The sequence below is a fragment of the Anabrus simplex genome, chromosome 2 (assembly GCF_040414725.1).
Source record: "Anabrus simplex isolate iqAnaSimp1 chromosome 2, ASM4041472v1, whole genome shotgun sequence".
Taxonomy (NCBI): Eukaryota; Metazoa; Arthropoda; class Insecta; order Orthoptera; family Tettigoniidae; genus Anabrus; species Anabrus simplex.
The window spans coordinates 148393686-148417851 of NC_090266.1; positions in this window are offsets into that span (position 1 = coordinate 148393686).

Here is a 24166-nt window from a genome sequence, read left to right on the forward strand (position 1 = left end):
CACGACGCCTGGGAATGGTTCCAGGAACATGCAGCGTAGGTCCAACGACTGGCATGGCTACCCAGGAGCCCCGATATGAACCCTATCGAGCATATCTGGGATGTCCTGGAACGCAGGCTCCGTGCCATGGATCCTGCACCCACGAACAGACCAGCATTGGCGGCCGCTCTGCAGACGATTTGGTGTCAACTGCGTCCAGAGGACTACCAGGGACTTGTCTACTCACTTCCACGGCGACTCACTGCAGTTCGCAGGGTCAGAGGATGCCTCACACGCTATTAGGTGACTATCCCATGACATTTGCTAAGTCAGTGTACTTAAAAACTACACACGAGAACGTCGCAGCTTACCACCTGGGAAACGAATATGAGACCCTTCTCATGCCCGTGCGATACCTGTAAGCGTAACATAAATGCAGACGAACGAGACAATATAACGACAACACACGGAATTATACATGCATCTTGACCACCTGTAATAGAAGTACATCGATAAAATGTGGAAATTCTCGCAGCTTAAGAATGACAAAGATAACCTTGTCTCAAAGCACCCTCCTTTGGGGTGTTGACCTCCTTCCTGGTGTGGGAGTGACTTGAAACCCAAACAAATGACGTTACTAACAGTTCTCTTCCTTTTCCTGCAGCCCACCAGACATAGCGGTACGTCACCACAGCGGCCATTACTACTGTCATTTCGACCCTCATAAATTACAAGTCAGACCGTCTTATCTTCCCTCTGGCCCGTTACAAGTTTCTAATTACTTTCATTCTTTGTGTACTCGCAAGCTCAAAGGCTTATTTGCCTGGCCATTCGCATATCATTACGCATGGCGAAGTATAAATTCTCATTCTTATTTTTATGCGTATTTCGCACACAATGCAGCTCTTCTGTTGAGCTATTTCTTTAGGCCATTAAAAATCACATATTACACATTTATCTCTTGCGTAACCACGCAAATTAAGGCTGTCCAGCCTGATCTCCTACGGACTAATCAAATATGATTCATTTGGTCTGGGCCTCACCTCGCTGAATTCTATGGTCCACCGTTCCAGCCACGTTCATGTCTAAGAGAACAATTAGGGAATTATTGTGATGACCTTCCTGACGACAACGCTATAGACATCAGATTGTAAAACTACATCTATATTCCATGCTCATGCAAATATCTCTCTCTAACTAGCTCACCTAACTCACAAAGTCTGTCCATTAATGTTATTGTGTATTACAGGACTCTTTCTTTTAAATATATTATATTGCGAGCCGTATCTCCGAAATAAACCACAAATCTATTTACAAAACAACAGAAATCCAATCTACAGGTGATAACGAAATACAATCTGACACTACCAAAATAAAATATGCTAACTACGCATGCAAGTCCTGAGTGTGAATTATACATAATTCTTGCCTGAGGGGCTGAAACTAATTATTTACAATCTTCTGCGAAGCTAACTTTCTCCTAACCCATGCTTAAGATAAAGTCTGTCCCACCTTAAAAGCTCCTGACTTTAGCGGTCTTCCATGGCAGACCATAGGCTAGTAGCACACCATGATACAGCTGTTGTCACTGGTCCAGGGTCTTCGGTTCATCGTCAGTGGCTTCCCAATAGTCTTGCGTCTTCTTGATCATTGATGATGGGCTGATGGCTCTTTCATGACCGTGTTGATCCTGGGCTTCCGCTTGATCCTACATCCTAGATCTTCTTCTCCCGACAGCAACCGTCGTCTTCTTACAGCCTCTCGTACGTCTAGGATACGCAGTTGTGTATCAGCAGGAGTGTGCGTGCGGTCTAATAGTAACGGAAATTAAATACTGCATTAACGTCCGTATTTATTATGTGTGCATATTCCTTTACTCTCACATAGCACCGTTGCGCGTGTCATTTTATCTGACTAAAAGTTTTTAATTAAGCCAACGCGTTAAACCATACACGCACCTCTGTCCTAGCAAAGTGAATAGCAAAGTTCTATCCTAATTATCCCTTCTCCCGCGAAGCTTACTACTGCTAGTGCTATTTACAATCACAGTTTTAGTTTCACCCAGCTTAGCGTCCTGTCCATTTGCAGAATTATTTCTGTCCTCATGAAAAGTTCAATTACGAGACTGCTAATATACATACTTGAATCTGAGTTTATACAGTTCTGAGAGCAAGTTAACAATCAAGCTTTACAGTATTTACGCCTAATCAGCGGGCGATCCTAGCGAGAATGAGAATGTCTTTAATTCGAACCATATTTAACTGATTTCAGTTCGATTTTATAACACGTCTAGAAATAACTGACCGGTATTTCAACCGTGCAGACAAAGAAAGTTCTCCAAATATCTAACACTGTTCTAAGATTATGCTTTGTTACACAAGATTATACTTCGGCGCGATCGACACACGTCACGTACTTTCACGCACAGAGTTGAGTATAGAGTGGCTTCCTGGCCGCGGCTGCTCAGTATTTATGAGCTAGCTAATCCAAGCCAAGCCAAGTTTTTCCCCGTCTAACATACTTCAAATCCACTTGAGTCCCTTGTGTGGAGCTGGCGTGGTTCTCACGGTACATGTGTTAAATATCAATTAATTACAGGAGATGATAATTAACATGGCTAAGCATACCATATCACTCGGAAAATTATTTCTGAATTTCCTACCATTTTATTTCCTCCAGATTCCATCTGTGGGCCGAGATTTGTTTCAAGTTTATTTTCTCGTCAGGCCTGGAATCAGACAATGCCCTAGCATGAAGTGGTTGGCTTCCCTTGCCTCTGTCCTTGCCATACAGTGAACAACACCCAAACTGACGCGGTGATTCTCCCAAAAAGCGCGCTACTGCTCCAGTTAGCGCCCTTTTCCTGTGGTCTCCTACAATTATTCTCAATGCATTAAATATTGCTTCAATTGGTCGATAAACAGAATGGTTCAGTATGAATTTATGACATTGATACAAGTCTGAAATGAAACATCTGGCGATGAGGAACGTACGGATTTGGAAAACACCGAAACGAAATAACAATAGTGAATCTTTAATGGCTGGCAAGCAGGTATTACTTAATTGATAGCCAGTGTCCCTGTTGAAATTGTTAGGATTTCTATGTATTTCCACAGCTTCCCGTATAATCCTGGATCTGTAGTGTCTTGTGTGAGTAATCCATCCAGACTTACATGTTTTCGTCGACTTACTAGCAAGACTTCACCTTCCTAGATAGCAATAGCGTGCAATCACAAGCCAGTTTTGCCTAAAATAGTGACAGAATTCTACCAAGTAAAGTGATAATTACGTTACATCAAAAGTTTGGAATTTCCTGGACATTAGGATAATAAAACTGTATTGAAGTAAAATTTTGTACAGCACACAACACTTCAGGTCCGATGGGGTGAAAAGATTTAATGGAGAGCAGAAGTCTATCTTATTTTAAAATTATTTGCATCAATAAGACCGAATAATGGCACTAGTGCAGGCATTTAGACTGTATAATACAGAGATACAGCACGAGGCCGGCCATCATTCAGCTCGTCGAGGTAAGGCTACACATTTTGCACGTTTCGTAAAACCATGTAGGCTACTTTGGAGTTCGTGCTACTGATTTTGTTATAAAACTTCGTGGCATCTTCTGTGTATAATTTGAATATCAAACAGTGGCGGCAGGTGGACTCTCAGGTCGGGGGGGAGGGGGAGGGGCGGGGTGGCACAGTACATTTTCCAACAATTTTTTCTTTGTTACTCACTATTACCACGGCACTCATTCAAGTCTTCCGCGCGAAAACAAACTAATTCACTGCTGCCAACCCTCACAAAACGCGGGATGCAAGCCAGAGGCCCCATTTGAATACAAATTCCTGGCCTCAAATGTTACATTCCAATAAAATTATGTATTATTTTATTTCTTAAAATATAAATAATGGGGCAAACAAGGTCATAAATTACTATTTAATTTTGTTGTATGCATCCACAGAGACTTGGCTGGCACATGCTCGCATAGGGTTTTGTGAGGACATCTTTATTATTGCTACACTGCTACGGGCACTGCCCACGTGAAAGCCACTTCGTGCACCCTTCCCCCCCCCCAAACCGTCCACCAGCGCGCTTCCTCCTTATATCTTAACCCCCTCACACACACTACAATCCTCGGACGGAAGCTCGATAGTCCGTGCCTCATCTTCAATCTGAAAACATTTACCAGCGAACTGCGCGCTGAAAGTCAGTCACATAAGTTTGATAACTTATTGCCGGTCTTCCTTATTGAATGAGAATTTACAGTTCTACAATGAAATGTAATTTTCTTAGCATTATTCGAATCCAATATTTGACTATAAATGTCGAGAGAAAATAAAAGAACCTTTTAGTTCTCTAGTGAGGACACCATACGGGAGTCCTTACGGGCCGGCCGCTACTGATATCAGCCGAGCTGAGTGGCTCAGATGGTTAAGGCACTGGCCTGACCCCAACTTGACAGGTTCGATCCTGGCTAAGTCTGGTGGTATTTGAAGGTGCTCAAATGTGCCAGCCTCGTGTCGGTAGATTTACTGGCACGTAAATGAACTACGGGACTAAATTCCGGCAGCTCGGCGTCTCCGAAAACCGTAAAAGTACTTAGTGGGACGTAAAGCAAATAACATTATTATTTATTACTACTGATATCAAATCTTTTGTATTTTATCAAGACTCAACCTCTTAAAATGATCAACCGAGCGAGTTGGCCGTGCGGTTAGGGGCGCTCAGCTATGAACTTGCATTGGGGAGACAGTGGGTTTATGTAGTGTAGTTATTTTATTAGAAAACTAGCAAGATACCCGTGCTTCGCTACGGTATTCTACTGAAATTTATATTTGAATGCTTATTGTTTTATATATAATCCGCCGAAATTCGCGATCTGACTGGTTATCTGAGAGAATCCGCCAAAATTCGCGATCTGACTCGTTTTCTAATAGATTACGGCAAGTTTCCTCCCATTTTCAATCTTTCTTTCCAGGAATCGATTTCGTACTTCCCGGGCTAGGTCCAGGTATTCCACCCGGTCAGTTGGGTCCCTAAATCTTTGCCATCTTTTCCTATAAGAATTTTTAATATGGATGAAATCCTTGAGGAGATTAGGCGTGATGTCGTCTTGGGTGCCTTGGCGGTACTGAACCCGCGGCTGGACTGCATTCTTAGTCATTACCCGTCCAGGACCCGTTTCCAGCGCGGTCTGCACATTTGACGACGGTCCAGAACATTATTATTATTATTATTATTATTATTATTATTATTATTATTATTATTATTATTATTATTATTATTATTATTATTATTATTATTATTATTATTGTTATTATTATTATTATTAGGGTTGGTGATATCAGTTGGATTTAGGTTATTATTATTATTATTATTATTATTATTATTATTATTATTATTATTATTCTTATTATTATTATTATTATTATTATTATTATTATTATTATAGATGTTCTGGACCCCATAGCAAGATGCAAGACCGCTACTTGGTGGTAAATTACATCTGCTGCCACTGTCATTGTTAACAGTGTGACCAGCACCATTGTCGCGCGTAGCCAAGTGTGCGGGATTTCTGGTGATACGAATGACATATTCCGTGCATTGTAGACCTTATTATAGAGGTGAACAATTGGACGGTCAATCTCATTCCTATCGTTTATTTCAAAGGTGTTTAAATTTTTATTTATATGCCAGGAGAATGTACAGTAATCTGAGAACGTTCTCCGAAGAAAAAGATGGCTCTTGAAAACGAACCCAGGAAAGATAAAAAATGATCGGTTTATGATCAGAATAAGTACATTGGAAATCTACAGCCTGTTTCCAGTCATTCAACAGGGTCAGGAATGGAATGAATAAAGCCCCCACCTAGCGGCGACAATAGGAATTGTGCCAGCTGCCGAAACCTGTCGCACTCCTCTGGGGCAATGGATAATGAATGACAAATGAAATGAAATGATATTGGACAGTGTTGCTGGAACGAATGATGACAGGGAAAACCGGAGTATCCGGAGAAAACCCTGCCCCGCCTCCGTTTTGTCCAGCACGAATGACTCATGGAGTGACCGGGATTTGAACCACATAACCCAGCTGTGAGAGACAGGCGCACTGCCACCTGAGCAATGGAGGCTCCTTATAACTACATTATGAACGGTAAAATCAACTATTCTCACCTCCTTTTACACCCCCCCGCCGTTAAGTTTATTTACCCCCCCCCCCACACACACACACACACAAAAAATAACAGTAAGGAATGTTTCTTCATGTTTAAAGGAGATTCCAAACACCAATGTTCACGTCTATTACCTTCAGTTTTGAGATATAAGTATCCCCATAAAAATAATTCACTTTTTTCACTTCCTTTCACACTCCTCCTCCCCCATTTTGAATTTTTCGGCAAAGACCTTGTTTCTTAATAGTAAAGGATCTTCTAAATACCAATTATCACGACTCTAACCTCCGCAGTTTTTTATTTGTGTGACCTCATGAAAGGAATTAAACTCCTTTTCAATCCCGCCCCCCCCCAAGATGATTTCCCCACCCCCAAAAAAACGCGTTTTTCTTTGTTTCTAAAGGAGATGCAAATACCAATTTTCACGTCAGTAACAACTTTAGTTTTTATTAGACGTAAGTATTCTCATACAATTAAGTCAATTAATTTTTCAATTCTTTCACCTCCTCCCCGCCTTCATTGGATTTTTCGAGAATACGTGTTTCTTTACTTTAAAGTAGAAACCAAATATCAAATTTCACGTCTGTAACATCTTCATTTTTGAGATATCAGTAGCTTAATTAAAATAATTCAACACCATTTTCAGTCACTTTACACCCCCCCCTCCAGCCAAGTGGTATTTCGGAAAACTATAAGTACACGTTTCTTGACATTTAATAGAGATAAAAAGTACCATTTTTCACTTCTGTAACATGTTAAGTTTTTGAGATATACTGTAGAAATTCTCATTTTAAAATTTCACCCCGTTTTTAGTTCCCCTTAAATGGAGTTTCGAACCTATGTCTCTTTACATTTACAGGAGATTCCAAATACCACTTTTTACGTCTGTAACATTTTACGTTTCTCAGGTATTCTGTAGATATAGTCTTTCAAAAATTTCCCCCCAATATGTCACTCCTGTTTAACCGCCAGTAATTGAATTTTCCAAAAAAAAAAAAAATACATGTTACTTTATTTTTAAAGGAGATCCCATGTACAAATGTTCAGTTCTGTAATATCTTCAGTTTCTGAGATATATGAATCCTCATTAATGGCATTCAACCCATTATTCTCCCTTTTACACCCCTCCTATTGGGATTTTCTGAAAACAAAAAATACATGTTTCTTTATTTTTAAAGGAGGTTTTAAATACCAATTTTTACATCTGTAAACTTTTCAAGTTTTAAGATGTAGATACACTCATTTTAAAAATTCACCCCCCTTTGCACCCCCATATTTGGATTTTCCAAAAACGAAAAAATACCTGTTTCTTTATTTTTAAAGTAGATCCCAAATACTAATTTTCAGGTCTGTAATATCTTCAGGTTCTGAAATAAAAGTAGCCTCATTAAAGGCATTCAACCCATTTTTCACCCTTTTCCACCCTTCCCACTGGGATTTTTCGAAAACAAAAAAATACGTGTGTTTCATTATTTCTAAAGGAGATTCTAAATACCAATTTTTACATCTCAAAACTTTAAAAGTTGTGAGATATAGATACACTCGTTTTAAAAATTCACCCCCCGTTTTACCCCCCCCCCCCCATTAATTGGATTTACCAAAAACCAAAAAAATACATGTTTCTTTGTTTTAAAAGGAGATCCCAAACACCAACTTTCAGGTCTGTAATATCTTCAGTTTCTGAGATATAAGTATCCTCATTAAAGGCATTCAACCCATTTTTCACCCTTTTTCTCCCCTCCTATTGGGATTTTCCGAAAACAAAAAAATACGTGTTTCTTTATTTTTAATGAAGACTCGAAATACCCATTTTTACATCTGTAAACTTTCAAAGTTTTGAGATATAGATACGCTCATTTTAAAAATTCACCCCCCCCCTTTTCACCCTCCTATTAATTGGATTTTCCAAAAATAAAAAATACGTGTTTCTTAATTTTTAAAAGAGATCAAAAGTACTAATTTTCAGGTATGTAATATCTTCAGTTTCTGAGATATAAGTACCGGTATCCTGATTAAGGGCATTCAACCCCCTTTTCACCCTTTTTCACCCCTGCTATTGGTATTTTCTGAAAAAAAATACGTGTTTCCTTATTTTTAAGGAAGATTCTAAATACCAATTTTTACAACTGTATACTTGTAAAGTTTGGAGATATAGATACACTCATTTTAAAATTTCACCCCCCTTTTCACCCCCTTAGCGACGGAATATCCAAAAATCCTCTCTTAGCGAGCGCCTACATCTTAATATGAATGTATCCCCAAAATTTCATTTCTTTATGTCCAGTAGATTTGGCTCGGCGATGATGAATCAGTCAGTCAGTCAGTCAGTCAGTCAGTCAGTCAGTCAGTCAGTCAGTCAGTCAGTCAGTCAGTCAGGACAAGTTATTTTATATACACTGACTGACAGAGCAAATGCAACACCAAGAAGGAGTGGTTCGAAAGGGATGAAAGTTGGGGAAAAAACAGAGACGGCACGGACGAATAATTGATGTTTATTTCAAACCGATATGCAGGTTACACAATGCGCACGGCATCGACTCAGTAGGATGTAGGACCACCGCGAGCGGCGATGCACGCAGAAACACGTCGAGGTACAGAGTCAATAAGAGTGCGGATGGTGTCCTGAGGGATGGTTCTCCATTCTCTGTCAACCATTTGCCACAGTTGGTCGTCCGTACGAGGCTGGGGCAGAGTTTGCAAACGGCGTCCAATGAGATCCCACACGTGTTCGATTGGTGAGAGATCCGGAGAGTACGCTGGCCACGGAAGCATCTGTACACCTCGTAGAGCCTGTTGGGAGATGCGAGCAGTGTGTGGGCGGGCATTATCCTGCTGAAACAGAGCATTGGGCAGCCCCTGAAGGTACGGGAGTGCCACCGGCCGCAGCACATGCTGCTCGTAGCGGTGGGCATTTAACATGCCTTGAATACGCACTAGAGGTGACGTGGAATCATACGCAATAGCGCCCCAAACCATGATGCCGCGTTGTCTAGCGGTAGGGCGCTCCACAGTTACTGCCGGATTTGACCTTTCTCCACGCCGACGCCACACTCGTCTGCGGTGACTATCACTGACAGAACAGAAGCGTGACTCATCGGAGAACACGACGTTCCGCCATTCCCTCATCCAAGTCGCTCTAGCCCGGCACCATGCCAGGCGTGCACGTCTATGCTGTGGAGTCAATGGTAGTCTTCTGAGCGGACGCCGGGAGTGCAGGCCCCCTTCAACCAATCGACGGGAAATTGTTCTGGTCGATATTGGAACAGCCAGGGTGTCTTGCACATGCTGAAGAATGGCGGTTGACGTGGCGTGCGGGGCTGCCACCGCTTGGCGGCGGATGCGCCGGTCCTCGCGTGCTGACGTCACTCGGGCTGCGCCTGGACCCCTCGCACGTGCCACATGTCCCTGCGCCAACCATCTTCGCCACAGGCGCTGCACCGTGGACACATCCCTATGGGTATCGGCTGCGATTTGACGAAGCGGCCAGCCTGCCCTTCTCAGCCCGATCACCATACCCCTCGTAAAGTCGTCTGTCTGCTGGAAATGCCTCCGTTGACGGCGGCCTGGCATTCTTAGCTATACACGTGTCCTGTGGCACACTACAACACGGTCTACAATGACTGTCGGCTGAGAAATCACGGTACGAAGTGGGCCATTCGCCAACGCCGTGTCCCATTTATCGTTCGCTACGTGCGCAGCACAGTGGCGCATTTCACATCATGAGCATACCTCAGTGACGTCAGTCTACCCTGCAATTGGCATAAAGTTCTGACCACTCCTTCTTGGTGTTGCATTTGCTCTGTCAGTCAGTGTGACTTGCTTACTTTATTCTTGTGTAGTCCATGAGAAGTAGGGAGAAATTCTCTCTAGGAATGTACAGTAGTTCTAACTACATTTCTATTTTTTCGGTCAACCTGTTGTAATTAGGATAGACTTAAGTGCAGTTCAGAAGTGTAGTGTAGTTATTTATTGGATAGTATCTTGCTTGCTTTCTCTTGTTGTATACTCCACGCGTAGTCCTTTTGATATTTCAACAACTAACGGCAGTTTTCAATTCTGTTTAATAATAATACTCTAATAGCCTTACTTATAAAAAGTCGTTATACAGTTGTTTAACACTTGTATAAACCCTGTGTAAGCGATTTTACTAATAAACGTTGTATAAGCATTGTATTACTACACCACACGTATACATTCGTTGCAAGCCGTAGGAATCTCTTCATGTAGTTCACTGACGTATTTCGTCACGTACACTGCCTTTATGATCGCTCTTTCTGCTTATCTAGGAGCAAAACCTTTCGAAAAGCCGTGTCGTAGGACGATTAAACTTTGCATATCGAAAAGGCTGTGGCAACACGAGGTGGCAATCGACGTTGGGTGTGAAACAGGTGACAACCAACGTGATGTTAATAGCAAATTTCCGCGGGATTATTGAGAGAATTGCGAATAATGGAGACAGTTACAAAAAAGACAAGGGCCCCTAACTGGGAAATTGAAATTAAAAAAGACTTCCTTCTCAGAAAGCAGTGAAGCATGTGATTACATATTCATTATTATTACGTTATTTGTTGTTTCATCGGCACCATTGTATTATAACCGTCTTACTAATAAACATAAATTAAGGTGAATTTGTAAAGTACATTGTCTGTAGTCACATAATATCTGCTCTTCATTTTTCGTGACCTCAAAACATTGATGAAAGCAGTTGTGGCAGCTTGACCATGAAAATTGTGAGGTTGGACTACAGTTATGATTTATTCTTATCTTAGAAGTGAAGCTTCCATGGTGTGTAGAATTATTTAATTTATTTTCCGGATTGAACCGTGTTGTTCTTTTCTGTACATTACGTACAGTTTGCCGACGTGTCGGCACGGTTCAACCCGGAAAATAAATTAAATAACGATGTTTTATTCTTCTTCTTCGGGAGTCGAAGATTGATCCGCTATATTCTCTTCACCCATATTGACAGCTATGCTATGTAAGACGGCTAGGGCAACAATTCATTAAAATTCAGCCATAGACATCCAAGAGAGACTCAGTGACTCTATTGTGCGTAAGCTAAACAGGCGATACCTAAAATATCGTGCACTAAATCGTCACAATTTTTAATTATTTCAAGCCACTTCAGTCACTGAACTCGTAATTCATACAATTCGTCAAATTACACCACCAATGGTATTCATATGAGTGCACGGAAATGCTGTTAAAAGCAATGGATTGTCTTATACACTTCTTATTCTAGGTCCCGCGACTGTATAAACGGTGTATAACAATTGCCATGCATAACCGGTGTATAACAATTGCCACGCATTAACATTACTGCTTATAACAATCTTATACACGATAGAGCCTATATGCAGTTTATTAGTAACGTTTTGTGCTGAAGAGATGTATAAGCTTGGTATACACAGTTTATTAGTAGGACTGTTTATAGTTATAATGTGCGTGTACACAGGAGGCTTATATTTGCTTTTGCTAATAACAAATTGTACATAAACGGTGTATAAACCTTGTATAAAAGTTATACACCGTTTATTAGTAAGACTGTAAGTATTTACGTATTTAGAACAACTACACATTTCTATAGTTAGCCTATTATTCCTAATATTTTATAATTAGGATACGCATAAGTAGAATAATTGTCGTGTTGTTATTTTACCAGTTATCATCTTGCTTGCTTTATTGTCGTCAAATCCATGCAATCCGTGTATTGTATAGAGTATTTCTCGCCTCTGAAATGTATTTATTTATTTATTTATTTATTTATTTATTTATTTATTTATTTATTTATTTATTTATTTATTTATTTATTTATTTATTTATTTATTTGTAAACTTTCTCCCACTGATAGATAGATAGATAAAAGCCTTTATTTTCTGTGGCGAAGTTAGGGCTCTTGGCCCTTTCTTACACTTAACCACACACAAATTATTATTTGTTAACGATGACAATGATTAACTTAAAATTCTAAGAACTACAAATAACACTCATTTTTAAGACAAGAATATGAATATATACAAGCAAAGAAGAAAGAAAGTAAAAGGAACTGCCTAGATAATACAGATTTGAAAAAATACTCATTTCAATACACAACGAAAGAAATACTAATATAAAAATACTAGTAAAAGCAAACCAAATCAAACCCCATGGCACTACAGCCCTTGAAGGGCCTTGGCCAACCAAGCGACCGCTGCTCAGCCCGAAGGCCTGCAGATTACGAGGTGTTGTGTGGTCAGCACAACGAATCCTCTCGGCCGTTATTCTTGGCTTTCTAGACCGGGGCCGCTATCTCACCGTCAGATAGCTCCTCAATTCTAATCACGTAGGCTGAGTGGACCTCGAACCAGCCCTCAGGTACAGGCAAAAATCCCTGACCTGGCCGGGAATCGAACCCGGGGCCTCCGAGTAAGAGGCAGGCACGCTACCCCTACACCACGGGGCCGGCAAGATACTAGTAAGCTTAATAAAAATATTAAATGAAATCTAACTAATTGTATCCTTGCAATACTAGTCTAAGTTAATTACTGTAGTTACTACTAGCTATGTTTAGGCTACTTCTACTTCGTAAATACAGTACGGATGCTTTTAATTTAATTTAAATTATCATATTAACTGAATATTTAACTGTACAATAATCTCATATCATTTTCACACACAATCACTCGTTCCACTCATACACGTACCTTGCTGGAAGCACTTAAAGAGGAACTGCTGGTAAGAGGTTTTAAATATGTTTGTTGATGCAGCATCCTTGATGTCCTTGGGAAGAGCGTTCCACCATCGCGAAGCGGTGATAGTATATGATCGATGGTATGTGGTTGTTCGGTGGACACTGAGCGAGCATCATGGAGATGTAAAGAACCAAGGTGACGAAAATTGCTGGAGAGATAAGCAGGGATGCCTTCCGAAAGTACCTGGTACACAAAAGTATTTGAGTGTAGTTTACGCCTGTCGTCTAGTCGTAACCAAGATAATTGTTTATAGTAGGGAGAAACTCGAGCGTCATACCGTAAATCCATAGCATATCTAAGACAAGCATTTTGAGTGCGTAGTAGTTTCACGCTTAATTCATTTGTTATATCCGTAAAAATTACATCACAGTAGTCAAAAATGGGAAATAATAATGACTGAACAAGTTGAATTTTTAGTGTTCGAGGGAATACATTTCTGAACCGTTTTAGGGGGGTGCAAGTCGCAATAAACCTTTTTACAGATATTCTTAACTTGCGCTGACCAGTTTAGAGTTTCCGTTATAATAACTCCAAGGTTAGAAACTGATTCAGAATAAGGTATAACAGTATTAGTTAAAGTTATGGGAGGAATGCAATTTTGTTTTAGAATGTGAAGGTTCTTTGATGTACCGATAATAATGGCTTGCGTTTTATGGGGGTTTAATTTAAGGTTGTTTTAATTGCATAGCCATTAATTTGCTCAAGATCAGCATTTACATTACATATTGCTTGTTGTATATTATTAGTTCTAGTGTGGTAATAAATTTGCAGATCATCAGCATAAAGATGGTACTTGCAGTGCTTAATTGATCTGGTGATATCATTTATATATAAAGTGAACAGGAGAGGGCCAAGGACTGACCCTTGTGGGACACCGATATTTTTTGTTCGCCACGTTGATTTATTACTATTTGCAACCACACACTGTCGACGGTTCGTGAGGTAAGAATAGAAAAAAAAACAGCACTTTGTGGCTAAAGTTTAAGGACTGTAATTTGGGAAGAAGCAATCTAGGATCGACAGTATCAAATGCACTACTGAAATCTAAAAGAGTAAGTATTGTCACTTGTTTGTTGTCCATTGCATATCTAATGTCATCTGTCACTTTCAGCAGAGCTGTCATGGTACTATGTTTTTCTTCTTAAATCCTGATTGGCAAGAGTCAAGTAAAGCATATTTATGTAAGTACGTAAGGATTTGCTCTTGAATGAAATACATCCAAGATGTAGACAGTCCCCTTTATATAGCGCATGTGGTGGTTATGGCTCTGATAGTGATTGGTGGTGTTGAAATGAACCCTGGCCCTGCACTATCTTGGGAGGACATAGAAAAGCTAAAGGAGGCACAGAAAGAAACGTGCCAAGTAGACAAGACAAGGGAAATAATATTAGACCAGAGCAAGGAGCTTAAGAACTTGAAGGGCAAAGTTAAGCAATACGAAAGTGAGCCTAAACCAAAATAAGTCCAACCTGGAGGAAATTAAGAATCGAGTGCTGGCCTTAGAGGAAAGTGTCATGAGACTTGAAATGAAGGAGCTATCAAGATTTAGGGAGAATAGGAAGATAAATATAATAATATATGGCCTGGAAGTTTCCAATATATAGGCTACAGTGAATTTTAATGAGATGCTAACAAAGTGTCACTGTTGATCATGGAAAAAGTTAAGGTAGACTGTAGTGAGGGCAAAATAGACAAAGCGTTTAGAATAGGAAAAACACGGGAAGGAGACATGTAAAAGTGTGTATGGTATCGCGTCTAAAAGAGTGCAGAGTTTCGGAAAATGCGAAGAACCTGAAAGGGACTAAAATATGGATCGGAAAAGAACTGGGTCCGGAAGAGATAGAAGACATAAGAACGCTTCGCCGTCACTTACACAGGGCACGCATTTCAGGTCTCGCAGCCTTCATCCGTGGTTATAATACCACTCGCCGTGTAAGTTCTTGTCTGAATCTATTACAATGTAATTATCAGCGCTCTAAAAACAAGTTAATAGTCGACGGACCTCGTGGAGGGCAGAGAAGGTCATCAGCTGAAATACATAAAGAAAGTCATCAAATTTTTTTACATTAGCTTAACGTAAGTTGAAGATCCTCATGGCGTGATTGTAAAAAGGTATAAAATCAGTGTTGAGCGCCAGGGAGATAAACATCTGAGAAAATATAAATTCAAAAATGAAATAAAATAAATCACAATTGAACTTGATAAAATTAACTAATATGGCTCTAGAGTACTTGAGTACCCAATACAAAGTATTGAGAGTGAATGAAGAGTCGGCTGAAGCCTCGCACTAACAGGAAATCTCTTTCTGAATTTCTTGCAGATGATATTAAGAGTTCCAATAGAACTGTAGCTTCGCTTACAAATTGATTGTCGATCCTCCAGTAGACTATCTATTTGTCTTGCGTTCAACACACGCAATTATTGAACATGTGCAACTTGCAAATGGGCTAGTTTATGCCCCTTCACTTTGCACACAGAGACGTTTTAACAAACAGAAATTTGAATAGAAATACTTCCACGTAATTCAGATAAGCACAGAACTGGTCGTTCTCGCTACAGCAACTCAGGGTGACCCATTGACTTGGGGATTTCGAGGTAAGTCGAATTAGGTTACAGTCAATAACTATGCCGAAGATCTTAAGTATGGCCTTGTACGAATACCTTTCGGGCGTGTTTGGGAACTAAAGTACTTAGGACAGCTCCTTGAAAGCTTGAAAAGACGCCAATCGCTCATATATCTGATTCAAACCATAGCGGCCTACCAGGTACAAGAAATTTCTATATATTCAATTTCCTCAGACGACAGGCTATTTACACCTTCCAAGTGACTTCCACTCACTGTTTCCGACACTAAAAGGGAATTGATAGAAGGAGTTACACATATTCAACCCTTCCTATCCTTGTCTTTCGCAGCCTACGAGACTACTGGATTCACTACCAATACATACCATATTACTCTATGAAGCCATTTAATCCCTGCATTTCCGCTATATTTCACCATTTCAGGTCTAATTTAATCTCCTGCTGTGTTATGGCAATCTAGTTTATTTACGATCCTTTCCATTTCCTCGAACATAATTTCGCTTTCATCGTTGTTCTCCTCCCCATTAACATTGTTCGGGACTTCAATATGAAAATGTTACTTTACGTAGAGAAGATTTTCAAAACATTCCTTCCATCTGTCCAATGATATCATATCTCTTCTTTGTTATTTCCCACTGCCCGAAACATTATTACATCCACATTCAAACTCATCTTCTCTTCTGACTCAGACAATTCTACTTTCTTTCTTTCTTCTATAAGCCCCATTAATACTAATAGCTCCCCATCGAATTCCATTTCGTTCAAGTTCTTTGCAAGGAATTCTTGACCTATTAAATGTTAGTGGGACTCCGTCACTCCGAAAGGCCTGGGGCTTGTTAAAAATATTCTGTACTCGATCCTAGCTACCTGAGCACAAGCAGGACCACGACTCAGAAACGTGCGAGATTCTCACTCCTATTCCATAGCAACTGTTATCATAACACTCAGAACCATATACTGTACCCGGATGAGATGGACCATAGGTATCATGATTTGGTATTATAAAATAAATTCAGGGATATGAGAACATTAAAATATGCACTGTAACTCAGTTGGGGTGAACGGAAAGATTTCAGCATTTCAGACTTGCCTGCGACAAGCTGATGCCAGGAGATTTAGGCCTGTATAATGGGTGATGTATTTCCATGTCGAAAGTTAAGAGGATTACTCGAGCAATAAGTGCACAGATAGCCGATCCATTAGTCACGAAATTAGAAAGGAAGAAACTGATTGCTACAGGGAAGTGACGGAACGTTTATTCCTGAACAAGGCTGCTAGCCATACTTCACAAATACTGAGAAATGTCGCAATAAATTTGTCCTTGCCTCCAGGCATATTGTTGTTAAGTTGTCGAGGAGAGATATTTAAACTACCCGCTGCAGTTTTAGCCAATGACAAAATTTCTAAAAGGCCCACAGATGCACCAACATGACAGAATACAATTTGAACTCCAGTCATCTTCTCAGTTAATGATAATTAAAATATTCCAACCACCGAATTGAATAGATGGGAATTTTTAGATATCATTCCCATGTTAATTAATTGTATGTTTAATGAATGAAAATATAGAATTCCAGCAATAGATACCCGCTGGATCGCTATTGGTCAGAAGCACCACGCGTATCTGGACGCAGACTTAGCGCGCGAAAAGACGAGGACAGAAATCCAGTAATATCTTCGTGATCTACGAGCGATATGGGATACGAATACGACACGTGAATGTTTATCGCCAGTTTATTAAGTGGGATAAGTTAAGAGATCCAAATAAACATGCAAGTGCCGATTTATGAAAACCAACCCCTCTCTCTCTGGAATGACCGCGAATGACTCACGCGGGAAGGCTCATCATCCATAAATACGATGGACTGGAACCTCGCGGAGACAGTTTTGATACTTTAACACTTCAAGTCAGTACCTCGAGACGCATTCTAAGTCAGTCAGTTAGAGCCGCGAGTACATGGAGACGGTTCCCCGCTGAAAGTAAGTGAGTCATTATGGAAGTCGAGACGAACAGTGAGATTATTCGTAGTACCGAGTTTTAATATCAGTATAAATGTATGATGAATTTTGTACACTTATAAAAGTTTCAGTGATTGAAAATAAATTATAAACAGAAAGCCGATATTACTTTATGAAGGCAGTGTGCGGAGCCTGAATTAATAAATTTCAAGATAGCAGGAAACTGTAGGAGCGAGGCGAACACTAGATGGCCTAGGAATATTTCGGGAAGTGCCAGTTGACAATCGCAGATCGCGCGGGGTCGAATAGAAACGACACACCGTCGTAAGTGTCAAGGCTTATGGTGCGGGCGTAAGCGAAGAAAATAATTGTGAAAGTGTAATGGGTCTGAGGCACCACATGTTTTGTTGTATAAATTATTGTAACTTTATAATTAAGGTGTTAATAATGGGTAATCGCCCAGGAGTGGTTTTTTATATTAATGTTATAAAGTTCGGCAAGATGAACGAGTAAACGAATATGGAGCCATGAGGCTTCTCAATCGCCACGAGAAAATGGAATTCTACACAAATTTGATATATTTGGAGATGTTATCACGATAAGACGCGGACAGGAGAAAATTAATCATGGTTACTTAACGTAACGCATGGATCGCTTCACGAATCCATGATTTTATTTAAGATAGACGGATGAACTAATTTACATGAACGTAATTATGGGTTAAACTAATTAAATGATTATTTGTTTGTTGTATATAATGTAAATATGGGTTATATCTTTCAATTAATGCATGCTGGTTGTAAATACATTGATTTAAGTTCATTTAAAGCGTCAGGATTTTCTTTATGCTAACCCAGTTTAATTAGGTTTCTCAATCACTGCGGTGATTATTTGACCGCAGTTATGCATATTTGTTACCAGACATCCAGATATATGAAAGTGCCAGTGTGAGTAATTATGTGCTTGCGTGCGGAAGGTCATGAAAAATAATAATGGTGATAATGCTTTGTGAGTTTGCAAGTTAAAATGAAATAATAAACATAATGCTTTGTGAGTTTGCAAGTTAAAGTAATTTAAATGTGGAGAATAATATGGCACGTGGAAGACTTTAATTCAGCAGTAAATTTGATTTCAACATTAACTGTTGATTTAACGTTTTTGGACTCTATAACAATCATAAATATTTGTTTAGAAGCCATAGAGGCACTTGTATACGATGATCACGCTATGTTGTTAAAGACCCAGTGTGGTTTAAGCCCATTTTTGAAATTTGAATTCGTGCGGGATAAAAATCTGGCACGAGATGAAATTGAGTCGTACTGATGTCAATGAAGAAATAGATGAATCCCGAGGCGTACGTCGAGATAATATGCTGATTCCGGTGTTATGAGTGGCGGAAGAGTCCACGCACCGAGGATTAATTAGTGAATGAAATGTTTGAAGAGTTCCAGTGGAATAAATGGACTTCAAATGAAAGGGATGGAATAATTTAGCACTCGGACCGACTGGGTGGAGATTCTCAGCAGCGAGGTGCCATGGGATTTGAGATTTGTCTTGGGAGGACATGGTGTTCCCATAAATTGACGAAGTACCAAATTAAGGTTGCGGTTTCGAACACCGTTATTGTGTCCCGACCGATGTGAAATCGGATCTTGGTTGTTCATATGGGATTTGACATGTGTGACTAAATTATAAGGATTGAACATTAAAATTTAAAAGATAATAATAATAATAATAATAATAATAATAATAATAATAATAATAATAATAATAATAATAATAATAATAATAATAATAATAATAATAATAATAATAATTTGCAGAATCAGGTGAAGAACTTACAATATTATTTCTGAGAATTATAATAATGGTGAAATGAAATTAAAATATTAAATAGGTGATGATTCAGTGTTACAAAAATGATGATCTCCACTAATAATAATAATAATAATAATAATAATAATAATAATAATTGTTCTGGGGTATTTGTGGAACGCAGAGAGGTAAAAGAAGGTGCGGGCTTGAATGGGTCTAACTACAATATCAAGAATTGAATAAAAAATTTAACAAAGGTTATATTTCTTTAGAATTCCAAAAATTAACAAATAACAACATGACAGGTACAATTAGCAATTATGAAGCGAGACTTGAAAAAATCCAAGATTCAGAACTTCAACAATTTAGGGCTTCAAGCCCCTAGTTTTACCATTTCTGAGCTACCAGCTCAAGTTTACAATTCAAAATGAGGAATAATTTGGTCCAGGGCAGAAATCCCCAAATTCAAGAGCACTTGCTCCCTAAATTACAATGTCTAGCCTTCCAGAAGCACCCTTCACAATTACAAAACTTAGAAAAGAGCTAACGGCTCTCAGTTTCTTCCAGCCTACTCAAGGCAACATTACATGGAAATCTTACAATATCTGGCCTCTCAAGGCACAACATACCAATTGAAATAGTTTTATACAGGGTTATCTAGTACCCAAACCACAGGGCCTTTGAGAAAAAGAACAGGTTAAATTAACGGCCCGAACACAAACTGAATGGAGACGAAAACTGTGCTCCAGATAATGAAACATAAAATCCTACAGGGCTCTCGGGCGATGAAACAGGGGCTATTCCCAAACTATTGAGGTGGCTTGCATGGAAATCACTTTAACACATTACAGGAGGAAAACAGTTACAAAACGTAGTCACCTCAAACCAAGATGAAGGGGAGCTCGAGAGGGTACTCACTCTCTGTCCCCGATTTACAGTTAAAAACTTAATTAAGTTTTACTTTAGCCGAAAGAAAATTTACATTCTAGAAAGGTATGCTTACATAATTAAGAACTCGGACCTTCCCCTCGGATAAAGCTGCGGAGGTAGCTACAGAAAAGGGAATTTATGTGGCCATTACCTTGTAGATGTTCTGCCGGCCGAAGAAAGAGGTTCCCTGCCTCCTGCCTTAACACACACACTTAAAAAGACGGCGATCAATTGACAATGAAACACGAAAAGCAGCAACTTATATACCCTCAGGGATGGTTCCAGAGAATTCAAGACTAAACCGGCCACACCCTCTCAAAATTTATTGGCAAATTCAAAGTGAACCAGAAATGCGGGATTGGTTGAAAATTAATAACAAAATTTCCATATTGGCTAGATTCAAAACTGGCGGAAAGAAAAAGAAGTGTTGCCAACCCAAAAATAAATGAACATAGATTCAGTTATGGAAAACCTAGGAATACGAAACTTCTTTAATTTTATACATTCTTCCACCTTGCACCAGAGTGCATGATCAGAGTTTTTAGTAGTGACATCTGTGGGAAAATGTCCAAACTTCTTGATGTATAGCAAACAAAACAAGGAGAAATTCAATCAGTTTAGGAAATTTCACAATAACAAAATTACTTAAAATTTCAGTAGTGACATCTTCTGATTAATGTTCCAAGTTCATGTGGTATCAGTTTCAACTTTTGGTCGATAGATGAGTTTATTAAGGCGGTTATTTTGAATTAGCGGACTTGAGGCGTACCTCCTGGTACAATAATAATAATAATAATAATAATAATAATAATAATAATAATAATAATAATAATAATAATAATAATAATAATAATAATAATAATAAATTAATAACAATAATTTATTATAAAACTCATCATTAATTTGTGCAGATTACTTACGACGAAACACGACCCTTCGTTTGAAACGTCGGCGAAGGTTAGCACATAATCATCCCGGGTGATAAATGATAATAATAAAATAAATGATGGTAATCAAAATAAATGATAATGATCAGATAAATAATGCAAATGATAATTATATAATGATCATAGGAAAATATAGTAGAGACAGTCGTCGTATGTTGGATTAGTCGGAACCATCATTGGTACTCCACTTGGGAGATAATTGGCAGAATGGGCGAATTAACCCACGGACGGCACATGTCATAATTATGCGAACATAACAAATAACCTTCCCGTACGTTATTGTCGTATTGACAAATGTAAACATTGAGTTAAGCTTTGAGGTGATGAGCTATGTTTGGCATGTTAGTAAATCTGGTTATGTAGGCTAGGGTTCGTCCGTCCAATTAGTTCCCGTTTTAGATACGATAACATTTCCACGGTGGGAATCTGGCCTACTAGAATGTAAATATTCTATCCGGAGGTGACTCATATCCACACGCAACGTGGAGATGATGGTAAATCAAGTTTACTCTCATGCCCACGTCTCCGAAATAAGATATCCAGCGGTGAAATGTCCACTCATACAGACGTGAATTCGATTCCCAGTGATCGGCGGGACAAATTCACCAAATGTTTTTCACACTACCAGAGTAGTGAGGTGAATCCAAATTTATGTATTCTTTTTCAGGATGGAATTTCTAAAGTGTAATAATTGTCATCACTTGCAGTTTGCGAATTAAGTTAATAAATTGCTCCTTATTGCCAATTCAATAGGAAACAGTTTTCATATATTTTATTGTAGTTAGTCTAGTATGCCTATGGAATTTAAGTTGTCACTTCCCAGTCCTATTGTGGAGTCCTAAAATTTGTGTCTATGAATGAGCCTTCCCCTGCCTGAATTTGCATGCCCCGTTCATACCTGTGTTTATTTCTGTGCCTATATTTTTATTGATTACATTTTTGACATCTATTAAGAAATGGTCACCCCTGAGATTAATGCTAGCCTGGGACTCAGAGGGTGAGCGGGTGCAATACAAGGCCACACAGCCATTGCCCATGGTTTACGAACTAGAACTAGTAACCCACACCTCTAGACATCTTGATCTGAAAATAAAAAAATTCATAATTTTCAACCCAACTTTTATTCCTGGAATTTTTGTTTTGGCTTATAGAGCAAAAATTGGCCGGCGACAACATTTTCTATTGCACAAATAAAAAATATCCTCACACTTGCTTGGAAATATTTCTTTAAAGAAACACGCTCAAATATATCTAATTTATAACTCTAAGCAACACATTGTCTGTGAAAATAAAGAATACAGAAGATATTTTCAGGACAATTTCAGCAAAATTCCGGCATGACTTGAGGCTCGGAATGTTAAAAGATATTGAAAATTCACTTTCAAACAGAAGTTATAACTTAATTTTTAAATGTATAATACAGTTACATATTTTTCGTGCTAACCATCGTATTCGTAAAAGTATCTTCAGATCTACGAACTCTATTTTTGTTTAGCTGAATTTGAAAATTACGTACTTTATAAAAATCTGCTTTATTCTCCCATAAGGAAAGCATTGGTTATTAGGGGTCATATCGCTTTCGCGATTTTAGTATATTTTACCTACATCACGATTTGCTCACCACGTTTTGCCCACTCCCAGATCTTATGTAGATATGTGAAAAATTATAATCATAATCAGATTGAAAAACTAACTTACAAGCAGCATTTCCCTCTACAAACAATAGCTTCTTCGTGGTTAAGATAGGTATTCTCATACACAGTTCCTGAACCACATGGCTTCTTCGACCATGCACAACTCGAAAAATACTTTCCAACTTAGTCAAAAGTGAATTCATGTATTCATCCGTGCACTATAGACAAGCTTTCTAACTAATTTTTTGCATCGATCGCTGATCGTCGGAAGAAGTCCGTGGTTTAAAGCATGTACAGAGTTGTACATTACAGTTACAAGCGCAGAAAAACTGAATCATTGCCTCCTGGGCTTCGCTTATTCTTACCTGCGACGCGTGTTATTAAATAAGTTAGGTTACAGAGGTTATATTATGGATCTCCCGCTACAATCACATTCCTTTCCATGTCGTTTCCCACATAGCTGATTATCTTATCAAATAATTCCGAATCCGTGTCAGCGCTATCCTTTCCCGGTCTGTACACTCCAAATATATCAAGTTGATTATTATCTTTAGAAATGAGCCGTACACCTAGAATTTCATGTTTCCCATCTTTAACATTTTCGCAGCTTACAAATTCTTCTTTCACCAGAATGAATACTCCCCCTCCCACCATTCTTATCCTATCTCTACGGTACACTCTCCAGTTCCGTGAGAAAATTTCTGCATCCATTATATCATATTTCAGCCATGGTTCAACTCCTATTACAAAATCTATTAAATTACGTAATTCTATTCCTTTCTTTACAATACTTCTACAGTTCAACACCAACATTTTTATGTCATCCCTACTTGACTTCCCGATCTCTGTACCCTTATCACCGCTCAATAGACAATCCCGTTTCCCTGAGTGTACCTCCCTATTACCTTTCCAAATAAATTTCTTATCTAATACGTACCACTGCGGTTTAAGTGAAGGCCATCTGAGCGCAGATCCCTATCTCTTACCCACCCATTAGGATCCAGAAATTTCACTCCCAGTTTCCCACATACCCACTCCATAGTGTCATTTAAATCTCTGTTTTCACTGGTTAATATTCTGAAGCTGAAAACGATTTGCGACTTTTTTCTTTTTGTAAGAATTTGCTTTACGTCGCTCCGACACAGATAGGTCTTATAGCGACGAAGGGATAGGAAAGGACTAGGAGTGGGAAGGAATCGGCCGTGGCTTTAATTAAGGTACATCCCCAGCATTTGCCTGGTGTGAAAATGGGAAACCTCAGGGCTGCCGACAGTGGGGTTCGAACCCACAATCTCCTGGATGATTTGCGAATGTCTTAACTGCTTCGCCCAGATATTCTGTTAGACGCTGTTTTATATATAAAGTACAGTACATTGTTCTTACTCATTCAGGGAACAATTGTTCAAGATCATA